The 22,817-nt window shown below is 36.6% G+C and overlaps 1 protein-coding gene and 1 pseudogene across 3 annotated transcripts in view; both read right to left on the reverse strand.

Moving 5' to 3' along the window:
- Window positions 1-22,817, reverse strand: part of ADAMTS6 (ADAM metallopeptidase with thrombospondin type 1 motif 6) — a 293,907-nt gene that overhangs the window by 195,690 nt on the left and 75,400 nt on the right. The window lies entirely within an intron of this gene.
- LOC114224651 (putative protein BRICK1 pseudogene) lies at window positions 10,484-10,728 on the reverse strand (annotated as a pseudogene).

Genomic DNA, 22,817 nt, shown 5'->3' on the forward strand with positions numbered 1-22,817 from the left:
AATAACATTTATCACTTGCTCAACCTCTATCTTGCTGGGAAGTTGGAATTTATTAAGGATTTTAAGTTCCAACCAAATATTGATGCAGCTGCTCCCTGAAGTTTTAGGGTATGTTAAAATTGTGTGCTTTGGAGAATGAACATTGAAGGTGCTCAGCTTTCTATATCTCCTCTCCTTCCATGTCTCAACTCACTTTTATTTAGCTTTATACTTTTTTAAGTAAGCTCTACACCCAACATGGGGCTTGAACTCACAAACCCGAAATCAAGAGTCACATGCTCTACTGGCTGAGCCAGCCAGATGCCCCTAATATGGTGCCCCTAAATATGAATTTAGCTTCATATTTTATTTTATTTTTGTTTAATGATTTTATTGACTTATTTGAGACAAAGAGAATGAGAGGGGGAGGGGCAGAGGGAGAAGAAGAAGCAGACTCCCATGCTGAGCAGGGAGCCAGACAGGGGCTCAGTCCCAGGACCTTGAGATCATGACCTGAGCTGAAGGCAGAGGCTTAACCGACTGAGCCGCCCAGGCGCTCCTATTTTTTTTTTAAAGATTATATTTATTCATTTGAGAGAGAGAGAGAGAGAGGGAGAGTGTGCAAAAGCAGTGGGGAGAGGCAGAAGGAGAGGGAGAGGCAGACCGCCTGTTCAGCAGGGAGCCCAACATGGGGCTCGTGGGGCTTGATCCCAGGACCCTGACTGAGATCATGACCTGAGCCGAAGGCAGACGCTTAATGGACTGAGCCACCCAGGCGCCCCTAGCTTTATATTTTAAATGAAGATATCACATACTCTCCAGGAGTACTAAGATTATTAATGAAATAGCCTCTAATGCAGATTAGGATTAACTAACTAGGTTTGGCATAGAGTTTGCTATGGAGTGTGGTAGGGGTGAAGGTAGAAGAGGAGAGTGTTAAATAAAAAAGCATAATTAATAGAATTTACTGAATTCAAAACTATGTATAAAACTAATCCATGTGTCACAATTACTTGAGCAGAAATTAGACAAGATGACTTTGTAAAAAAGTTAATGAAATTGCAGATTTTAAGGCAATACATTTGTAACTCAGAAGCAGTTTCCTTATTTTATTCACACACACCGAGAGTTTATCATTACAAAGCACTGTGATCTAGTCCTTTAACCCAGAGACCTAAGAAAGATAGCGAATGTTATTAGAGTTCAGAGTGGGAAGAGAATATGACCTTGAAACAATTCCAAATTTACTTATTTCATATATAAAAGTTGCTAAAAATACACCATTAATGATATATCTCTTTCATAAGACATTTTATATTTTTTAATTGTTTACTTTTGCTGATCTAATGCCCCTTTAAAGTGAGCTTCTGCTACGTGTCATCATATCTTCTCTCTACCATGTAAGCTCTTCTAAGAACTTAGTGAATTCTGTGGATCCTCAGTGATGATTTGCAGATAAAGATTATAATGTATTCAACCAAACAGAGTGGCATCAACCTCTTTTGGGACCATCTAGAAGTAATTCAGTTGGCCCATGAATATAAACCTCTTAATGAAAGAGGGGAAGCTGGCCTTCAAAACAAAGACTACAGGCTAGAGAAAAAAAAAAAATTTAGTAAGAACAAGATGGCTTAAAATAGTTTATACAAACATGAAATGAGTTTTGTTTGGATTCTAAATTTGCAGTGAATTTACAACCCATTCTACCCCAAAATTCCTCTTTATAAGATGTACAATTATGCTGAATGTCTCAGTATTCCAAAGACACTCAAATAGCTACTACCATCCACCTTAAAAAAATTGTTTTAAATATATACATAAATTTGGTACTCAAAGTTCAGTACCAATACCACTTCATAGAACCAGGCACCTCAGTTTCAACCTACAACTCCCAAATTGTTTCCGTTTCTACACCACTGCAACTAACAATCCTGCCAGACTGCACAAAACCATTCAGTGGTTTTGTCTGATGTGGAAAAAAGTCCATGAGGGACTAGGAGGTGCCACCAAATTCATGCCAGGATAAAGATCTAAGTTAGTTGGGCTAGAAATTGGTGCCTTAACCCAATGCATCACCTTATTTCCATTCTCTATCTTTTTGAGTAAAAATTATTTTACCATGGTAATTTTGTATTTATCACTCAAACAAAAAACTGCTTTGTACGAAGGAATGCTAGTGTACCTGAAGGAACCATTCTGGTAGGTTTTTGGAAGAGTTCATTTTTCTAACGTTAAAACTTAGGCTGCATAGTGATCAACAGGGGACTGTGGTTGGCTGAGGAGAACATGAAGTTAGCCTGTCAGGACGTCTGAGTTCTAGTTCTGCTGCCACCAGTAACTAATTATAATCTCTTTAGCAAGTCATCACACTGTGCCATAATTTTCCCACACTGGCTCTCAACTTCACAGCATTGCCAGGAGAGCCAGATGAAATATTCCAAATGAACAGAAAAGTACTTAATGAACTTAATAAATTAACCAATCAAAATTAATAAAATAACTTAATTTTATTGTTTTTTTTAACCCAGAGAAAATTCTATCAATAAATATTATCTGTCATCCAAAAAAAATTATCCAAGGCTAAGTACTATTCTGAGACTGTTTCCTTAAAAACCAAATTATAAATCTAGAAAAGTAAACATAGCTCAAAATCATTTCTATAAATACTTATTATATTAATTCAATGATGAAAAATAGAGCTTGAAGAGTACTCCCTCTGTTTCAGATGACAGTTGCCATAACAGCAGGAATTACTAGGCTCACTTCTTCCAATCACAGTTTCTCTTCTCTCTTGGTAACCTTTTAATGACTTCAGAAGAGATTTTTGCCTTCGGTAGGGGGAGAGACAAATAGAACTCAGTCTACAATTTTCACTCCAGGAGAGAAGTCACTTATGAATGTGATTTTAAAACCAAATAAAGCTATCCTATTTCAGTAGAGAAGTTTTCTAAAATGGAAGCTTTTAAATATCACTGAATAAAAATAATTTTTTGCTGTAAATTTGGCATCAAAGAATGTAGAAGGAATACATAATAAACCCGTTTATCCAAAACTCAAAAGGTAAAATTAAAACAACCAGCATCTTTTCATGGTATTGTATAATCTGGATTTCATAAAGACGTACCGACGTACCCAAGTCAATGCCAGAGGCTGCCAGAATTTCTGATTCATCATATATTAAATTATATTCAAAGAAATTTTCATATTAAGTACTAATTGTAGTCTAGCTCTGCGAATGCATACTAAACTATGGATAAAAATATTATAATTCTCATGTAAATGAAATACCTAATTCTCCATCTTTTTGGAGAAAAATAGAGAATACTATAATAAGTTACTAATATAAACATAAACTGCTTCAAATGCTGGTATGACTATTTTTCTATATTTAAGTCAATACAAAATACTAAAATGGTTTAATCTATGGCCAACTGGTTGTAATAAGAGCTCCAAACTCTTTTTTTCAATTTTTAAATTTTAATTCCAGTATAGTTAGTATACAGTGTTATATTAGTTTCAAGTGTATAACATAGTGATTCAATAATTCTACATATTACTCAGTGCTCATCATAACAAACTCTTTCATGCTTGGAAAATTACATATCCCTTATGCCTAGACTGCAAATAATGCTATTCTGGCAAATTTTAAAGTTAGCATTAGCAAAGTAAAAGAAAATTTTACCATTAATATGAATATTTAAAATCCTTATCTTTTCCCCCAAAAATGATACTTTCAGGTATAAAAATGCAAAGTTTATTCTTATTTCACTTCAGACCAATACTTATTCCTCTTTTTGGCAATGAGTGTTTCAACATCTTGAAAATGCATTTGAGCTTATTTTAATATTATTGACTTCTTTCATCAAATCTAAAAGGGGGTTAAACATAATCCACAAAACGCAAATAATTTTTGGAAGCATTTCTTAGTGGACTTCTATGCTGTAACATATTCAATTAAGGATAAGAGACTTTTAAGTAATCTTTAGGGAAAGCCACCTGCCAAACAATACAATGTTCATGGTAAGAAAATTATCTTTGGGATTTGTAATTTCAAATCAAAATAAATCATCAACTTCAAAAAGAATGATTTTCTGTGTCAAATAGAAATGTTAACATTGTGAAAAGCTTGTACCTATGAATCATTTAAAAATCATCCCAGGATATTTCAACTTGATCTAAGCCATAACTGGAAATTTTCAGAGCCAACTGCAAGCTACCTTTACAGTCTATTTTGAATTTAGAAAAACTGAAGTGCAAAAATCACATAAAGATATGATAAGGAGTCTGGTGTTCTGAACTCCTGTCATCTTGCCAAACACAGTCCACCATCTAAGAAGCCAACCTCTCTGTGTTTGTTAAGGGGCACAGATATCCTTCATTTGACTGTAGGATATGGTTCTCTCTCTTCAAATATTGATGTGAAAGCCTTTTGGCTAAGTATAAGGACAATTTTTCCCTGGAGAAACTGCAGCTGTGAGAGTTGACCTCAGCCTTTTAAGACCAAAAGATTCTGTCTGGGAAAATGACTTACTGATTATCACAGTTAGCCAGAATAAAAGGCCTCAGTCTTCAGAGATTCTTCACTGAATAACTGCTCTCTTTTAGTATTCTTAATATATCATAAAGTACCACCATATTGCACAACTCCAGAGGATAACATTCATAGAGAATACAATGAGGGTATGCTCCCCGGAGTTCTGAAATTTAGCCCTGGTATTGCCATCATCAGTAAAGCTTTCTTGCTTTCTTGTTAAGTTCTGCTTATGAAACCTGGACTTATTTAATGATATAGTCTACTTATTGTAGATATGCTGCCCGGATCAGATCACCTTACCAATTTATAGTTCTTGCCAGCCTGATAAAGATCTGCACTCTTATATCTAACCTACACCTATTCCTGCCTTTCAAAAAGGGATTTTGCTTGCTCAAGGCAGAGACAGAGAAAAATTCTACTTAACTTCTACTGAAATCAAAAAACTGATCACTCATGATAAATACTCTATGTAGTAGAAAGACCACTCACAGGAGTGAGAAGATCTACCATTTGTTACTTATATGCCTCAGATCACTCGTCTATAGGTTAGGGACAATAATATAATTGTCTCAACCATTTCATAGAATTATTATGATAATTACCAGAAAATATGCCAAAGTGCTCTATAAGCTGAAACCCAGTATGTAAACATTATTTTGCAAATACATAAAATCTTTAATGGAAACGTCTTCTCAATATTAACTGAACACAGCAATGTTAAATTATTTGGAACAGAATTTCTAAGGGTTCATTTGTTTAAAGGACCATATTTAGGGTGTCTTTTTTCAGATGGGTTATTTTTTTAAAATAAAATTTGCTCAGGGGCGCCTGGGTGGCTCAGTCGGCTAAGCGTCTGGCTTCAGCTCAGGTCATGATACTGGGATCCTGAGATGGAGCCCCACATCAGGCTCCCTGCTCAGTGAGGGGTCTGCTTCTCCCTCTCCCCCTGCCCCTCCTCCCCGCTTGTGCTCGTGCTCTCTCTCAAAGAAATAAATAAAATCTTTTAAAAAATTAGCTCATATATGAACTAGAGAAGCATGTGATGTAATTTCTTTCTACAAGGTAAAATAAAGGTTGTTAGATTATAATACACAACAGTGTCTTTGCCTGCTAATTGTTTCACTTAGGTACAGACTTTTTAGCAGTTTAGAGATTTCATATTATACATTTATAGTTTCAGGGAATGAGCATTCCTATATAATCAATTGTTAGCAGATTTCTGGTTCTGTTTTTGAATTTTATAGTCATCAAATAAAACCCAAAACATCACTTTTAATGCCATAGGCACAAAGTGATCAACTAAACTTAAAAAACAAAAATCCATTTGTTCCAGGTTTAAACCCAATCATTTTATCAGATCTCAGATGAACTTACTTCTAAAACAAACCTGAAAAAAATACAGCTAACCTGGTAAATGCAATCTCCTAAGAGACAAAGGGATGCAAAACATTTAGTATTACATAAAGGTAGAAGTGAGAATTATTATTCTAAGAACCCTACATCAATTAACTTACTAATGGTAATGGTAAAATGCTTGGCAGGCCTTATATAAGTAACATCTCTATCCTTTCATTCTGATTATGTCTTAAAATAGTCAAAAAGGAAGGAGAAAAAGTGAAAGAGAGAAGAAAATACTTAATATAAAAATTCTACCAAATCTACCAATGATCCAAACCAAGCGTATATGAACCAAGAATTTAGTCATAACACCTCAGGCAGCTGAGTAAAATGCTTCAACCACCACTGATTTTCTTGGCCTTGTGGACTTACACTCTGAAAACTATAACTCTGCTATATAAGATGTGTGAGACTCTATGCTGTATAGGATGTGTGAGACTCTTATATAACTAGTATGTCCATTATAGTCTACTTCCATCAAAATCCATGCTCCTAAACCTATCCTCTTAATGATCCCATATTCTCACAAATTGGTCATAGATTTAAAATGCAGGTTATTCTAAGTGTTAAATCAGTAAAGTCTAAATTCAGTACAACTAAATGCTGTTCTTGCAGTCAATACAAGTTCCAGAGGATACCTCCCACCCCCTGATCTGCTACCATGTCCAGTAGTAGAGCTGCTCTATTCTATAAGTACTGTTGCTTCTGATAACTTTGAGGGGGAAAAAATGAAAGAAAATAAATTATAGAAGTCTATCCAAAAGGCATGGAAAACAACCAAGACAGATTCTCTTCTTTCTAAGCTTCCATTCCAAGAAAAAGAAGTGGGGGTGAGGAGACTCTTTTAATATAGGCCAATTAACGGAGCACCTGCCTGGCTCAGTCAGAGGAACATGTAATTCTCCATCTTGGGGTCATGAGTTCAAGCCCCACGTTGGGTATAGAGATTAATGAATTAACTAATTAATTAGAGGCCAGTTAATATATGAACCAAGACAAGGGAATGGAGAATGATATGTGACACCAGAGTCCTTCAAAATATTACAAAGATAATCATGGAAGTGAGACATTAGTATGAATAAATGAATTCAGTAAAGTTGCAGGATAAAAAATACACAGAAATTGGGTGCTTTTCTACATAGTAATAATGAAGTAGCAGAAAGAGAAATTAAGAAAATAATCCCATTTACAACTGCACTAAAAAGAATAGAACACCTAGGAATAAATTTAACCAAGGAGGTGAAAGACCTGTACTCTGAAAACCTTAATAAGACAATGATGAAAGAAACTGAAGAAACGGAAACAAATGGAAAGATACATCATGCTCATAGGTTGAAATAATTAATATCATTAAAATGTCCATACTACCCACAGCCATCTACAAGCTCAATGTAATTCCTATCAAAATACCAGTAGTATTTTTCACAGAACCAGAATAAATAACACTAGGTTGTATGGAACCACAGAAGACCTCACGAACCTCTGGTAGGAATGTAAATTGGTGCAATGATTGTGAAAAACAGTACTGAGTTTCCTCAAGAAATTAAAAATAGACACGTCGTATGATCCAGTAATTCCACGACTGGGTATTTACTCAAAACAAAAACACCAATTAAAAAGGTACACACACCCCCTCTGTTTTTTGCAACATTATTTACAATAGCCATGATGTGGGAGCCATCGATAGATGAATGGATAAAGAAGATATGGTATATATATATACAGTGGAGTATTAGTCATAAAAAAGGAATAGGACCTTGCCATTTTCAACAACATGGATGGACCGACAGGGTATTATATGAACTGAAATAAGTTAGACACAGAATGATAAATACCACATGACTCACTTATGTGTGGAATCTAAAGAACAAATGAACAACAGCAAAAGCAAAGAGAGATGGGCTCAGAAATAGAACAAACTGGGGGCTGCCAGAGGAGAAAGGATTGTGAGGAGAGGTGAAAGAGATGGAGGAAATTAAGAGGGGCAGATGTCCAGTTATAAGATAAATAGATCACAGGAATGAAAAGTACAGCATTGGAAATAAAAATAATAATACTGTAATAATGTTATATGGTGACAGATAATAACACTTTATCTTGAATTGGAATTAAGTCACCTTTAACAGTCCAACTCCAGATCCTTAAATGAAAACATTTATCAGTAGATATTGCACTTATGGTAGGTAATATTTCTAAAAACTATAAGGTAATACTAAAGTTTATAAGTTAAATCTGATTTTTCTCACAGTCACAACAGTGAACTGAAGGTCTGAAAAATTTATTCCCCAACTGCTGTCAGTCCTCTCTGGGAATTACTCTGTTGAAGGGATCAGTTTGCCCCAGATCATACCCCCTCCGGGGGGCAGCTGACGTCAAATGACTGGTGAATGAAGGACTACAAAGATCTAGCCTCCTTACCATAAACGGGAACAGCTTGAATAGCCTTCCCGTGGGATTGGCTGAGGCGATTGTTGGGACTGCTGCAAAGCCCTATTTCTCCTTTGGCCCAATCCTGATTCGTTCCCTCCCACCATAGGTATAAATTCCACAAGTTCTCATTAGCAAACATCCTTCATATTAATCCTGCTTCCTGGGGCACCAACCTACCAACCTGCAACTATTGTAGATAAATCAAACAAGATTACATATTTAAATCAAGCAAGACTCAATATATAACCAGTCACGTGAAATTCTATTTACGATCATACCGTATCATATGCTACTGCACAAAATTCTCTTTCTAATTCTAATAGAAATTTAGAATTTCTATTTTAAAAAAACTGAGGCTGGGTGGCTCAGTTCATTGAGTGTCCACTCTCGGTTTCTGTTCAGGTCATGGTCTCAGGGTCATGAGATCAAGCCCCAAGGAGGGCTCCTAGCTAAGGCGGAGTCTGCTGGAGATTCTTTCTCTCCCTCTGCTGGTCCCCCAGCTTGCATGCTCTCTCTTTCTCTCAATAAATAAATCTTAAAAATTTAAATAAATATTTAAAAATTTTTTAAAAAACAACCAAAGGATGAACACCTACCTTCATTAAGGTCATGAAATTCAGGATGTTTAGAGGGCTATTTTGAAAGGAAAATTTTTTTTAAGATTTATTTATTTATCTCAGCAGCAGAGAGAGTGTGTGTGCACACGAGTGGGAGGTGCACAGGGAGAGGGAGAGAGACTCTCAAACAGACTCCTCTCTGAGCTCAGAGCCCGACATGGGGTTCAATCTAATGACACTGAGATCATGACCTCAGTGGAAACCAAGAGTCAGATGCTCACCCAGCTGAGCCACCCAGGTGCCCAGAAAGGAAATATTTAATAAAGACTTAAAGTCATTAACTTTTTAGAGTTGGTCCTAGTATGTCTGCTTTGCTTCCTTCTTCTAACTTCACATTTTGTATAGAAAATATGGTTATCAGAAATCAATTTGTCTATGTTTAAAAAGAGAAACTCCATTTGCTTATTTACCCTATCATTTCACCAATAACTGGATTTCTTTTGTTTTTCTGTTTGATCTGTACTTTCTTCTTATTTTCTTACATAAACTTTTTTTTTTTTTTATTTTAAATTTTGGTAGTTAACATACGCTGCAACATTGGTTGTTTCTGGAGTAGAATTCAGGGACTCATCACTTCCATACAACACCCAGCGCTCATCACAAGTACCCTCCTTAACACCCATCACCCACCTAGCCCATCCCCTACCCACCTTCCTCCACCAACCCTGTTTGTTCTCTATCATTTAGAGTCTCCTATGACTTGTTTCCCTCTCTCCTTTTCTTCCTTTCCGCCTTCCCATATGTTCATCTGTTTCCTTTCTCAAATTCCACATATGAGTGAGATCATATGGTATTTGTCCTTCTCTGATTGACTTATTTCACTTAGCATAATACACTCTAGCTCCATCCATGTCATTGCAGATGGCAAGATTTCATTTTTTTTGATGGCTGAGTAATATTCAATTGTATATATATACTATATATTTTTAGTTGAATTTCTTCGGGAAATATGAGAGGCAAAGACACCCCAAGTGACAAAAAGAAAATTCTGAAAATGTCCCTTCAAGCCAAATGGGGGCCTGGCCTTGACCTCCCCAAAAGGACAAGAAACTGGTGGGTTAGGAACAACATTTTCTGGTGGCCACCTTGCCAGGGCATAAGTGTCTCAGCCAGGACTGCCTCCCACCCCCCACCAAAGGTGGAAAGGAGACAAAGACTGTTTATAGAATCAATGCAGAGGCAACAGGAGCTGTAAGGAAAGTCAGAGAGAGAGAGAGAGAGGTGGGGAGGACCTTGACAAAGAGTCCCAGGCGTTTGGCTTGGAGAGCCTCAAATACACTGACAAACAGTTCTACAAAATGTTACTTAAAGCATAAAATGCCTAATGTTGGTTCCAAGAGCTCCCCTGGACGTCTTCCCACATGCCACATCACACACCGATGTACATGGCAGAGCCCAAAGGCCACACTTTTGGAAAAAAGAAAAACAAGAATAAGTCCTGTTGCTCCTTAAGGAGAGAGGAAGGAGCTGAGGCTGCTGGGGCCTTTCCCGCATTGGCCTATATTCTGTAAAGCAACTTCCCAGCAGCAGCATGGTATAGTTCTAGGTGAGGGTCTCACCTTTTGTCACCCGTGCTTCAATGTACTCTATTCTCCGTTTGAGGGCTGTCAGTTTCTCGTTTAGTGTTGCAAGTCTTGAATGACAAGATATATGAAACGAGTTGAGAAAGTCTGCGATTTTCTTGATGCTGCTGGTGATGACTTCAATGTATTCCCGGTTCACCCAGTCCTGGTGACTCTCCCGCTGCACTGGATCCTCTTGACCCGCCATGGCTGCCACCTGACGAGGAGCCACTGCACAGGCCTATATATACTATATCTTCTTTAACCATTCATCAGTCGATGTACATTTGGCCTCTCTCCATAGTTTGGCTATTATTGATAACGCTGCTATAAACATCAGGGTGTATGTACCCCTTAGAATGTGTATTTTTGTATCCTTTGGGTAAATACCTACTAGTGCAATTTTTGGATCATAGGGTAGTTCTATTTTGAGGAACCTCCATACTGTTCTACAGAGTGGCTGCCCCAGTTGGCATTCCCACTAACAGTGCAAGAGGGTTCCCCTTTCTCTGCATCCTTGCCAATATATGTTGTTTCCTGTGTTGTTAATTTTAGCCATTTTGACAGGTATCTCATTGTAATTTTGATTTTTGTTTCCTTGATGATGAGCATCTTTTCATGTGTCTGTTAGCCATACGGATGTCTTTTTTTGAAAAGTGTCCATTCATGTCTGCTGCCCATTTCTTAACTGGATTATTTGTTTTTTTGGGTGTTGAGTTTGATAAGTTCTTTGTAGATTTTGGATACTAACCCTTTATCAGAAATGTCATTTGCAAATACCTTCCCCTGGATTTCTTTTGGATCCTGATGTTATTCAAAACACAACTGGTTTTGGAATGCAAAGGTCAAGGCAATTGGCCTAGAATTTATTAGTCTTGAATGATTTATCATTTATTGTTTCAGTGTCAATGAATACCCATTTCAATGCTTCTTACACTTGCCTTCCTCTACTATAGTGATTAGAAAACTAAAATACTCTGAGGCATGTAATACAATTCTAGACAATGAGACACAGCAAGAAGTTCCTCATGCAAACTTCCCTTTTTTGTAGGGAGCAGGAGGAAGCCCAACAAAAATGAGGTCTTTTATTCTTCTTCCTGCCTGGAAAGTAAATGTAATGCCTGCAAATGAAGCAGCCATATTGGGTCTGACGCAACAAGAAAGAGGAATGAGAGCACCATGCTAAGTATAGCACAGTGGAAATACAGAAGCCACTATACCTGCCCTTGGGCTGGCTACCTCTAAACTTCTTGTTACATAAGAAAAATAATGACCTAAACCAGTAAAGAAGTTATTTATTTTTAGTTTTCCACTATACTTATTATTTAGTAGCAGTAAGCATGTCTGTATGCTAATAGAAACAAACTTCTTCTAATGTTAAATTATGTACAGAATTTATCATCAAGTTTTTACATAGAGACTTGGAATAACGTTTTCTTTGCATGTCTCCCTGCATTAGACTGTGTTAAGAGAGGCCAGGGACTGAATCGTTTTCACCAACTCGTAGTATAATAATATATGAAAAGAAGGAAGAAGACGTTGGAGGGAGGAAAGGAAATTGAGCTAGGAATAAAATGAAAGGAAACACACAGCTATAAACTGGGTCTTTGAAAGCTGTATTACTTTGGAGACAAGTTGACATGGCTTGGATAAGTCAAACTGCTACTAGGTGGTAAGTGCCCACTGCCTGTACCATTTGGTGTTGTAGTCTGATGACGTCCCAATATAGCTAATACAGGTCCAACTGGTAGAGAAGACAGGCGTGGCTCTGACTTACACAACTGAGCAGGTTCTGGGTAGGCATTGTGTTGATGACAGGTTCCAAGGGACTAGACTGATATATTGCATGTACAAAATTAATAGTACTTTTAGCAATCTGCAGCAACACAATGCAGTGTTTAATTGATTCTACCATACTATTTGTTGTTTCTTTGAGAGTTTCAATATTCTTTCTCTGTTCATCTTTGCAGTTTTGAAATTTGTCATCAAAAAGCTTTAAATGTTCTATCAAGATTTGTAGATAAGCAAGAGCCTCTGTAAGTTTCTTAGCAAAGTCTTGGACACTAGGAACAAATCCTGAATCCACACCCCCAGAGGGCAGTGGAAAGGAGGCAGGAAGAGAGCGACATTTGTGCCCACACCCCAGCCTGGCCAGGAAAGGCAGCAGGGACCCCAAGGATACAGGGGTGAGGGCCTACCCCTTTTCCAGACCCTGGGGTTCTACTCACTCTGCAAGTGGCCAGCAAGAAAGCCATTCACCAAGCCTCCAATACCCCCTCAGCCACCTTGTGCCTCCAGAGGAGGGAGCTAGGTGCCCCTTCCAAGCACCCCTTTTTTCCTCCCATATGCCTAATGCCCCACACTGCTGTAAAATTGGTACAGCCAGGTTCACCTGGTCTCCAGGGACCCTAATCTAATTAGATATAAGATAAAGGCTATCCTAGAAGGATGAATGGTTAACATATCCTTTCAGATAACCCTTTCTAAAACTCCAAGAGAGGCATTGCTAAGAAATATCATTTGTGCAGGTGTCCCGTGTTGCAGACAAAACAAAAATCTATGTTATAAATACTAGGAAAAGTCGATGTTTTGATATGAAAATTCAAGCCTGATGTAGTCGAAAAACCACCCACTTATGCAGTGATAAACTGCAGAAGTTCTTTTTTTTTAAGTAACAGAGATTAGCAAGGTTGTGTAATTTTTTATTTTATTTACTTGAGAGAGAGAGAGAAAACACTTGAGAGAGAGCACAAGCAGTGGGAGGGGCAGAGGGAGAGGGAGAAGTTCAATCCCAGGACCCTGGGATCATGACTGAGCCAAAGGCAGACGCTTAACCGACTGAGCCACCCAAGTGCCCCAAACTGCACAAGTTCTTATAGGAAAAGCCAGAGTCCCCCCCCCTAGAAAGCAGTTTTGTGTCTGTTCAAATAAAGTTAATTTAATTTAATATCATATTTCCAGAATGTTGATTTATTTCATAATGAGGCTAATAACACTTTGATTTTCTATCTTTGCTTTGTTTCTCATAACTAAACAAATATCTGCTTAAGGAGTAAGAGGTGACCCTTTCTGTTTAAGTTTGTTTATTTACATAATCTCTACACCCAGTGTGGGGCTTGATCTCATGACCCTAAGATCAACAGTTGCATGTTCCTCAGACTGAGCTAGCCAGGCACCCCAAGGTGACTTCTATACATACAGAATACTACTGTCATCAGCTATGGTAGAGTCATTTCATAATCTGAATTGACCTTAAACTATAAGATAATGAAAGCACTGGATTTAAAAATAAGCTACCTTGGGACACCTGGGTGGGCAGTCAGTTAAGCATCCCAATCTTGGTTTCAGCTCAGGTCGTGATCTCATGGTCATGAGATTGAGCCCCATGTTGGGCTCCACACCAAACCTAGTTAAAAATAAAAAAAAAATTAGGAGCATCTGGCTGGCTCAGTCAGTTAAGCGTCTGCCTTCTGCTCAGGTCATGATCCTGGGGTCCTGGGATGGAACCCTGCCGTCGTTGGGCTCCCTGCTTGGTGGGAGTCTGCTTCTTCCTCTCCCTCTGCCCCTCTCCCTGTTTGTGCTCACTCTCACTCTCAGTAAATAAGTAAAATCTTGAAAAAAAATTAAATTAAAAGAATTAATTAATTTAAGAAATTTTTTAAAAATATGCTACCTTTCAGGGAACCTGTTTGGCTCAATCAGTGGAACATGCAACTCTTGATCTAGGTAGGGTTTCTGAGTTCCAGCCCCACATGGGTATAGAGATTACTTAAAAATAAAATCTTTGAAAAAAAAAAAAAGCTACCTTTCAAATCTGAAAACCCATTCTAATTATGCCAAAAAATGTATAAATGGGATAAACTGTTATTTTATAGCCCGTATGTTATAGTCTTACATAGAGGACTCTATTATTCTAAACTAAGTAGTAAGTTGAACCATAGGAAATTGTCTCTTTAACCCACACAAATGATAATTTCCTATGGTTCAATCTATGAAGTACAGAAATCCAGAAAGAAAAACGTTTTTTCTAAGCAAATTCTTCCTTATGTTCTTAAACAGATAAGCTATTAATCACTTTTTTGCTTCATTTTTTAAAAAATAAACACTAGAATCTGAATAAGGCAAATGTGAACTGGGATTACAGCCAACTGAGATTTTATAGAAAACAACTAATACATCAAAAATTTTAAGCATCCACTTAAATAGCCTTATGACATCTTATTAACAGTAAATATTAAAATCTTTGGGCATTTTAGTCAAATTAGTAATTGAATAAGGATCTTAAGTACTATAAATTAGGTATATTATTAACAAGCTACACAAATTTGCGCTCTCTGGCTCTTTTTTGGCCTAAAATTGTCCACACTGGCACATTTTCTTTTGCTATGATTAATTCTGCCACAAGATAGCAATTCTAGAAATCAACTGAACCAGCAAAAGTGTAGTCACTCAGTTGATAAAAGAACTAACTTTTTAGGGAAATGAGGACTGCTCTTTACCAATATGTTCAAGGGAGAGTTTTTCATGGGAACCAAATGGACAGTGTATACTCTTCTGGGAAAAGGAACTTGTATTCAAAGGTCAGTGAGCCTCAAAGTCTATATTTCACTTAAAAAGAATAAAAAGTTGTGGCTTGGGCAGTACGAGTGCCAAAAATCATATGTTCACATGCACTTAAGATAGTTTTACTTTCCAGATTATGTCAAGTATTTGGTAGTCTAATTGATCCCCCAAACTTATAAGGCCAAAAAAATAAATAAAATTAAAAATAAAAAAAGAGGAAGTATTTCCCCACAAAAAACTTACATATATAAATATATCAGAAACCAAGCCGGAAAAGCAGATTAAGGAGAAAAAGAACAGCGTCTAAAATGAGTTACGGCCTTGATGTCATTTCAATAATTAAAATACTGAATTTGTCCTTGGAAACAAAAGAATTAATACAAGTTCTTATACAGGACCTCTATGGAGAAAGTGACAGGGACAAACATTTACTACTCTCCCCCCTTTTTAAAATTTCATTTTATTATAGCAGGTCCTCAAGGCATTTGAGCATGTGCTCTGTGATCCATGCTTGCTTTGCTTACTTTGTGATCCCAGTATTCTTCCTAATCCACAAGGCTGAGTTGCCACTTCATTCTGACATCTGATATTCTTGAAAAGGTAGGCAATGGAATTTTAGATTGCCAGATAAGCTGAAAAGATATATCACTATCTTTAACTATTCCCCAAAGTATATGCAGAGCACACACTCCAATGAGCTAACACTGCATAATCTAATGAGATTATTTGCCCTGTATGAAAATACCATTTTAGAATGATGATGATAGAAAATAAAAAACACTAATAAATACACAGATATGAAAAAAATTCAACGAACTACTCTCTCCACCTTTGACTGCAAATACTGATTCACATTTTGTATTTACAAATTTTTCCAAAGAAGAAAGTTGAGGGAAGGGGATGGTTAAAAAGAAAAATCAGGGCGCCTGGGTGGCCCAGTCGGTTAAGTGACTGCCTTCGACTCAGGTCATGACCCCAGGGCCCTGGGATTGAGTCCCGCATCGGTCTCCCCGCTCAGCAGGGAGTCTGCTTCTCTCTCCTTCTGCCGCTCTTCCTCGCTTGTGCTCCCTCTCAAAAATAAAATCTTAAAAAAAAAAAGAAAAATCAAAGAACCATATCAGCATCTTTATTAGCTTCCTGTGGCTGCCATAACAAAGTACCACAAACTTGGTGGCTTAACACAACAGAAATTTATTGCCTCCCATTTCTGGAGGGTAGAACTTTGAAATTAAGGTGTTCGCAGGGCCATGCTTCCTACGAAACCTATAGAGGAGAATCCTTCCCTGCCTTTTCCGGCCTGTTATTTGCTAGCAATCCTTGGGGGTACTTGGCTTGTACAAGCATCACTCCAATATCAGATTCCATCATCACATGGACACCTTCTCTCTGTGTGTCCCTGTCTCAGCGTCTTCTTCTCTTATAATGACACCAGTCATATTGGATTAAGGGCCTACATTACTCCAGTATGACCTCAACTACATTTGCAATGCCACCATTTCCAAATATGGTCACACTCAGAGGTGCTAGGGATTAGGACTTCTCTGGGGGATTCAATTCAGCCCATACAGCATCTGACAAACAGACATTTCAAATTAGATGTAGAATTATTGTATCAAATATAAAATGCATTCATTTCTCCTACAAATTCTTCTGCAATATCATTATACTTCTAGACCTCTAGGGCAATCTTTAACTCATTCTTCTCTACCTTTTCCTTATATTCAGAATCATCATCATCTTTCTTTCAGGATGGCACTAATTAAATTTAGTCCCTCGAGTCTGATTTGTTCCAACTGTTTCTGAATTGGCCTCCCTACTTCTAAGGTCTCCCCATTTAAGCAGCCCATTCTATATTTACAATTTTCTTTCCTTCTCCCCAGTATGTGAATCCTCTTAAAAAAGTCCAGGTTCATTCTCACCCCTTACCCAGGCTTATGACATTACACTCATCTGAGGGGATTTTTCACTTACTTAAAAAGCAAACTTCAAAGCAAATCCTAAACTCCCAAACAACCTTTCTTAAAATTATGAATACTCTGATTTCTTTTTCCTCTTAACTATCAGAGCACCATACTATACACTGTAGTCCTTGGTTATATACCATCTGCTTCTAACATTCACTGCTATTCCATATAAGTTAAGCTCACCTCTCTTAATATATTATGAGCTCTTTGAAAACAAGGTTATTTTCCTGCTTTATTTATTCTCCAGAACAGGAAAAAAGTACATAGTGATGAACTTGTAAATATAATGATTAACAGTAAAACAACCAGAGATTTTAAAAAGGAATCTCAAAAGAATAAAATAAAAAGCTTCTGCACAGCGAAGGAAACAATCAACAAAACTAAAAGGCAACATTCAGAATGGGAGAAGATATTTGCAAATGACATATCAGATAAAGGGCTAGTATCCAAAATCTACAAAGAACTAATCAAACTCAACACCCAAAAAACAAATAAGCCAGTTAAGAAATGGGCAGAAGACATGAATAGACACTTTTCCAAAAAAGACATCCAGATGGCTAATAGACACATGAAAAGATGTTCAACATCACTCATCGTCGGGGAAATACAAATCAAAAGTACAATGAGATATCACCTCACACCTGTCAAAATGGCTAAAATTAACACAGGAAACAACATATGTTGGCAAGGATGCAGAGAAAGGGGAACCCTCTCGCACTGTTGGTGGGAATGCAAACTGGTACAGCCACTCTGGAAAATGGCATGGAGTTTCCTCAAAAAGTCAAAAATAGAACTACCCTATGATCCAAAAATTGCACTAGTAGGTATTTAGCCAAAGGATACAAAAATACTGATTCAAAGGGATATATGCACCCCGATATTTATGGCAGCATTATCGACAACAGCCAAATTATAGAAAGAGCCCAAATGTCCATTGACTGAAGAATGGATAAAGAAGATGTGGTACACACACACACACACACACACACACACACACACACAACACACACACACACTGGAATATATTACTCATCCATAAAACAGAATGGAATCTTGCCATTTGCAATAACATGCATGGAGCTAGAGAGTATTACACTAAGTGAAATAACTCAGTCAGAGAAAGACAAATGATTTCACTCATATGTGGAATTTAAGAAACAAAACAAATGAACATGGTTGGGGGAAGAGAGAGGCAAAACATAAAACAGACTCTTAACTACAGAGAACAAACTGAGGGTTGCTGGAGGGAGGTGGGTGAGAAGTTGGGTTAAACAGGTGATGGGTATTAAGGTGGGCACTTGTGATGAGCACTGGGTGTTGTATGTAAGTGATGAATCACTAAATTCTACACCTGAAACTAATATTACACTGCATGTTAACTGGAATTTAAATTAAAAAATGAAACTAAAAAAATCAAAAGAATATAGTGACTTGATCTTACTGTAAAATCAAGTCCTCAATATCTGTTTCTTAATAACATTTTTCCCCGATTATAAAATATACATGTTCATTAGGAATATTTAGAAAATACAGGCAATAATTAAAAAATAAAACCAATTCACCAAATAATCACTATAGATATCCCTTTTAGTCCTCATTTCAACCTGTATAAGGGTAAATAAAAATTATTTTCTCCACTTGTAAAGGGCAAAGTGACTATATTCTCCTCCCCATTCAGTAGAGTATTTCCTTGAAAACACAGTGAGTCTAAATCCTTATTCTAACCTTTGGGATACAGATAAATCTCTAGGGACTGCACCCCATCTTTATCCCTACTTTTACAACAGTGAAACATATGCATGGTTGCAGGCCAGATAACCTCTAGATATGTAAACACGTACTATCAGAATCAGCTCAGGGCTCTCATGAGATATACAGAGACCATCTCTAGGTGATTAGAGAAATTACTGTTCTTTTCTCCTCTTTGCTATCTAAATTGTGTGAAATTTTGTCCTAACTATGTAGTCTACAGCAGGTTAGCTATATGCATATATTGTACTATGCTTACCTAAAAACAAACCAGTCTTATTTCTTTTCTAAATTCTTGTGGAATAAAACTTTCATTTCCCAACCAGATGAATAGTAGTGCCCTCTCCCTGCCTCCTTCTCTCTCCCTCAAACTACTCCCCATACACATACAATTACATGTATGTATCTTTAAAATAAAAATGGGATCACACACAAGTGCATTTATCTGTAAGTCTGTTTATATACATACTTATATATAATTATTACATGTGTGCAATAAATATATAATACATACAACATGTGTCTTTTCACTTAAGATCATGAGGATTTTTTACATTCACTTTTTTGAATTCCTAATATATGTACTATGCTATTCAGAAGTGTGCTGGACGCCAGCTCACAGTGGTTCAAGAGAACCAATAATATACATCTCTTCCCAACTCCATGCTCAGTGACTTCATGTTGGTAGCTTGAAATAAGCCATTGCAGGAGTATTTACACCACGGAAATCTAAAAATGCTATGAATCAGAGCTTTTTTTATTCATCAGAGAGTTGTTTTACCAGTACACAACTGACCACACTATACAAGTTCTGCACCTTGGTGTTCTGTTTTGTTTTATAGCTATATATCCTGCCAATTATTCCATATCAACATATATAGATCTAATAATGATCACTTTATAGTACCATTTAATATGTATTGGAAATATGACCCAATACTTCTGAAATTTTGTTAATTTGATGGGCAAAAATTTTTTTATTTTTGCATTCCCTTTACTGCTAGTGAGATGGAACATTTTTCATAAATTTCTAAATGGTCAAATAAAAAAAGAAGCAAATAAGCTAGCCCTATTAGGTTTAGAAAGGCAAATATTATTGTATTAAAGACTAAATTTGTAAACTTCCAAGTAGTCAAAGCAAAATGGTTATAAAGGATTCTATCATTTTTGTTGCTGATAAAAGAAATTATATGAATCATTTGAAAGATATAATTTTTTTCTACCAGAAATTCCTCATCATGAAAAGTTTTTTCAAAAAATTATTATAGGAAACTTCATTCGGGTAACAGATGATACCTTTGATAATTTTATAGATGCAGAATAAAGGCTCACTAAATGAAGGCTGTTCTGGGAGGAGCTAAGGTTATTTTCAAATCAAATGACATTTATTGAATGTCTACAATGAATCAGACTAACATGATTCAGATATGGTAATATATCACACTCCTAAAAACACACTTCCATATACCAAGAAGAGTAGATAAGTAGCAGCTCTCTTAGGCTTTATCCCTTACAAATCACTTATGTCAGCTAGACTTTCTATCTTTTGGTACACAGACCATTTAAGGTTAGAGTCTTTGGAAAGATCCAGGAGCACAGATACTCCACGTTTCTACCTGAAGGGAAAATCCATACTCTTGGATTTTCTAATACTATATAGAGCCATAACAATACTTTCACCTAGATTGTAAGCCAGGAGTTCTGCAGGCAGAGTTAAGGTTTTTCTCAAGAAGAAGCTTTGGCTCCACTGATTAAGACTTCTAAAAAATGCTTATGGGAAACTTTTAGTTGTTACCTGTCTTGGCCATATAAAAAAGTCTTAATATTGCTCCTATGGGATATCTGGTTTGAGCCACATACTCTCCTGAACAAGTTGAACTCTGTACTCATTTGAAACTGGACATTTATATCTTGGGTCATGACTATTACACTGAATTTTAATTTCTGTGTATTGATTTGAGCCATCAGGTTGCATCCTTGCATACACACATTGAAGACATCCCATTATACTTATAATAACATCAAGTTTCCTTTCTATAACTCACAATTAGAACTCGTTACACAATTTGCAGGATCCAGTACAAAATTAAAATACTGGGTTCCTTGTTCAAGCACTGCACCCTTCTAAGAGAAGGGCCTTAATCCTTGATTCATCTCTAACCTCATTTCATACCTTTATAATTCCTCCCCACACTGGTGTCACCTCACTTCAGAACTACCAGTGTCCCTCCTGCCTCAGGGCACGCCTATTGCTAGGTCTGAATAATTCTTCCCCTTTGCCCTTCGCAAATAACTTCTCATCATTCAAGTGTCTGCGTCAATGTCATTCCTTAGAGAAGCCTCTCTGTACCACTTAAGTATGGCCCTGATTGTTCTCTTTCATTGTATCTTGTTCTTTCCTGTACAGAATGCATGACAATTAATTTATATTTATTTACTTGTTTATCGCTGGTCTTCTCTTTCCTTCTTAGAATTCAAGCTCGAGGAGTATAGATTGCATGGATATATTATTTATGAATGCAGACCCAGTGTCATATAAGTACTGGGAACAGCAGTGACTTCAAGCTGAAGTCAGAATGACCTAAGCTTGAATCTCAGCTCTGCCATCTTCTGCTTGGATAACTTTGGGTAAGTCTCCCCATGCCTCAGTTTTCTCAACAGTGAGGATAATAACAGTATACTACAGTATACTAAAAAATGCCATTAAATTTAAATGAGTCAGTATGTATAAAAGTCCCTAGCAGAGAACTGGTTTATAGCATTATCAAGTCAAAAATTAACTCTTATTATCATTTTATTATTACATTTACTATTGTTTACCTTTTTACTATATTTTATATTATTATTTATATGTTAAGAGTCATCCTTTCTTTATGAATATCAAAAGTTTCTCAAAACTAATTCTGATTCATAATCAATTTTAAAAGTACCAGGACACAAGGATGCTTGTTCTTGCTACTTGCTATGTCATAATATTGTATCAGATTACTGAGCGTTTTACAATGAATGGGGCAAATAGCCAATTTTGTAACACCTGAGAAGAAGTGGTTGTAGAAACTTTAAAATTACCAAAAGGAATAATGTAGTATGTGAAATATCTCAGCGTATAAGCTGCTCAAATGTAAGGTTCAATATGGTCATTACGATTTACCATTACTTGTTTGGGCTGAACGTGGAGGAAAGACAAAGAATTATAGGGTAGTGATGAACTCTATGGCCAGAGGAAAGAGAAGCTGTTTATGGCAACCAGATTTTAGTTCATTTTATTAGAACTTCTCCAGCCTAATATTTGAACATTTTAAAGATACAAGCTCTGTAATTTACTAATTAAGCTATGATTCTACCAGTGTCATGAGTGCTCTGAAAAGAATTACACCAATGGTTTCTCAGCATCTTTAGGTGTTTTTCTTCTGATTGAATTTCAACACATATATTATTACATTGTGCCTGAAATAGAAAATATCCTACTTTTTTTCTTTTTCAAAAGGTTTCTTGTTAAAGTTGGTAATGAGTACATCTACTCTATTTTTGTATGTATTTGAAAATTTTAAATCAAGGGTTTAAAACGTCTGACAGGTTAACAAAATGATCACTGCAAACTTCAGATTTATGGTTAGGTCAAGCCAACCTGATGCTGGAATGATGGAACAGGGCACTGGACTGCATGAATAAGTTTCCTACTCTCCAAGCAGAGAATCATCAGCAGTTTTATAGTGGTGACATTTACGGTCTCAGAAGGTGGTGAAGGAGGAGAGCATCAACAACTGATTTGATGTACACCTCATATAGATTATATTCATGGACTACCCTGGAAGTTTCTACAGTGAGGTCTGTTGGTTAATCTTCTAGTCAATAACCAACCGAACAAACAAAAACAAAACAAAAAAAAGTGTAGATTACCATATGATACTATATACAGAAGACTATTCAGTGAATTGGAACAACAGTGAACTTAAATAACATAGCATTCTCCTGTCTCAGCTAAGGTATGAGAACAAAGAAAAAAATATACGATAGAATC

Source organism: Eumetopias jubatus, unplaced genomic scaffold (assembly GCF_037043125.1).
Source record: "Eumetopias jubatus isolate StellerSeaLion01/CBP00866 unplaced genomic scaffold, mEumJub1_p1.0 scaffold_5, whole genome shotgun sequence".
NCBI lineage: Eukaryota > Metazoa > Chordata > Mammalia > Carnivora > Otariidae > Eumetopias > Eumetopias jubatus.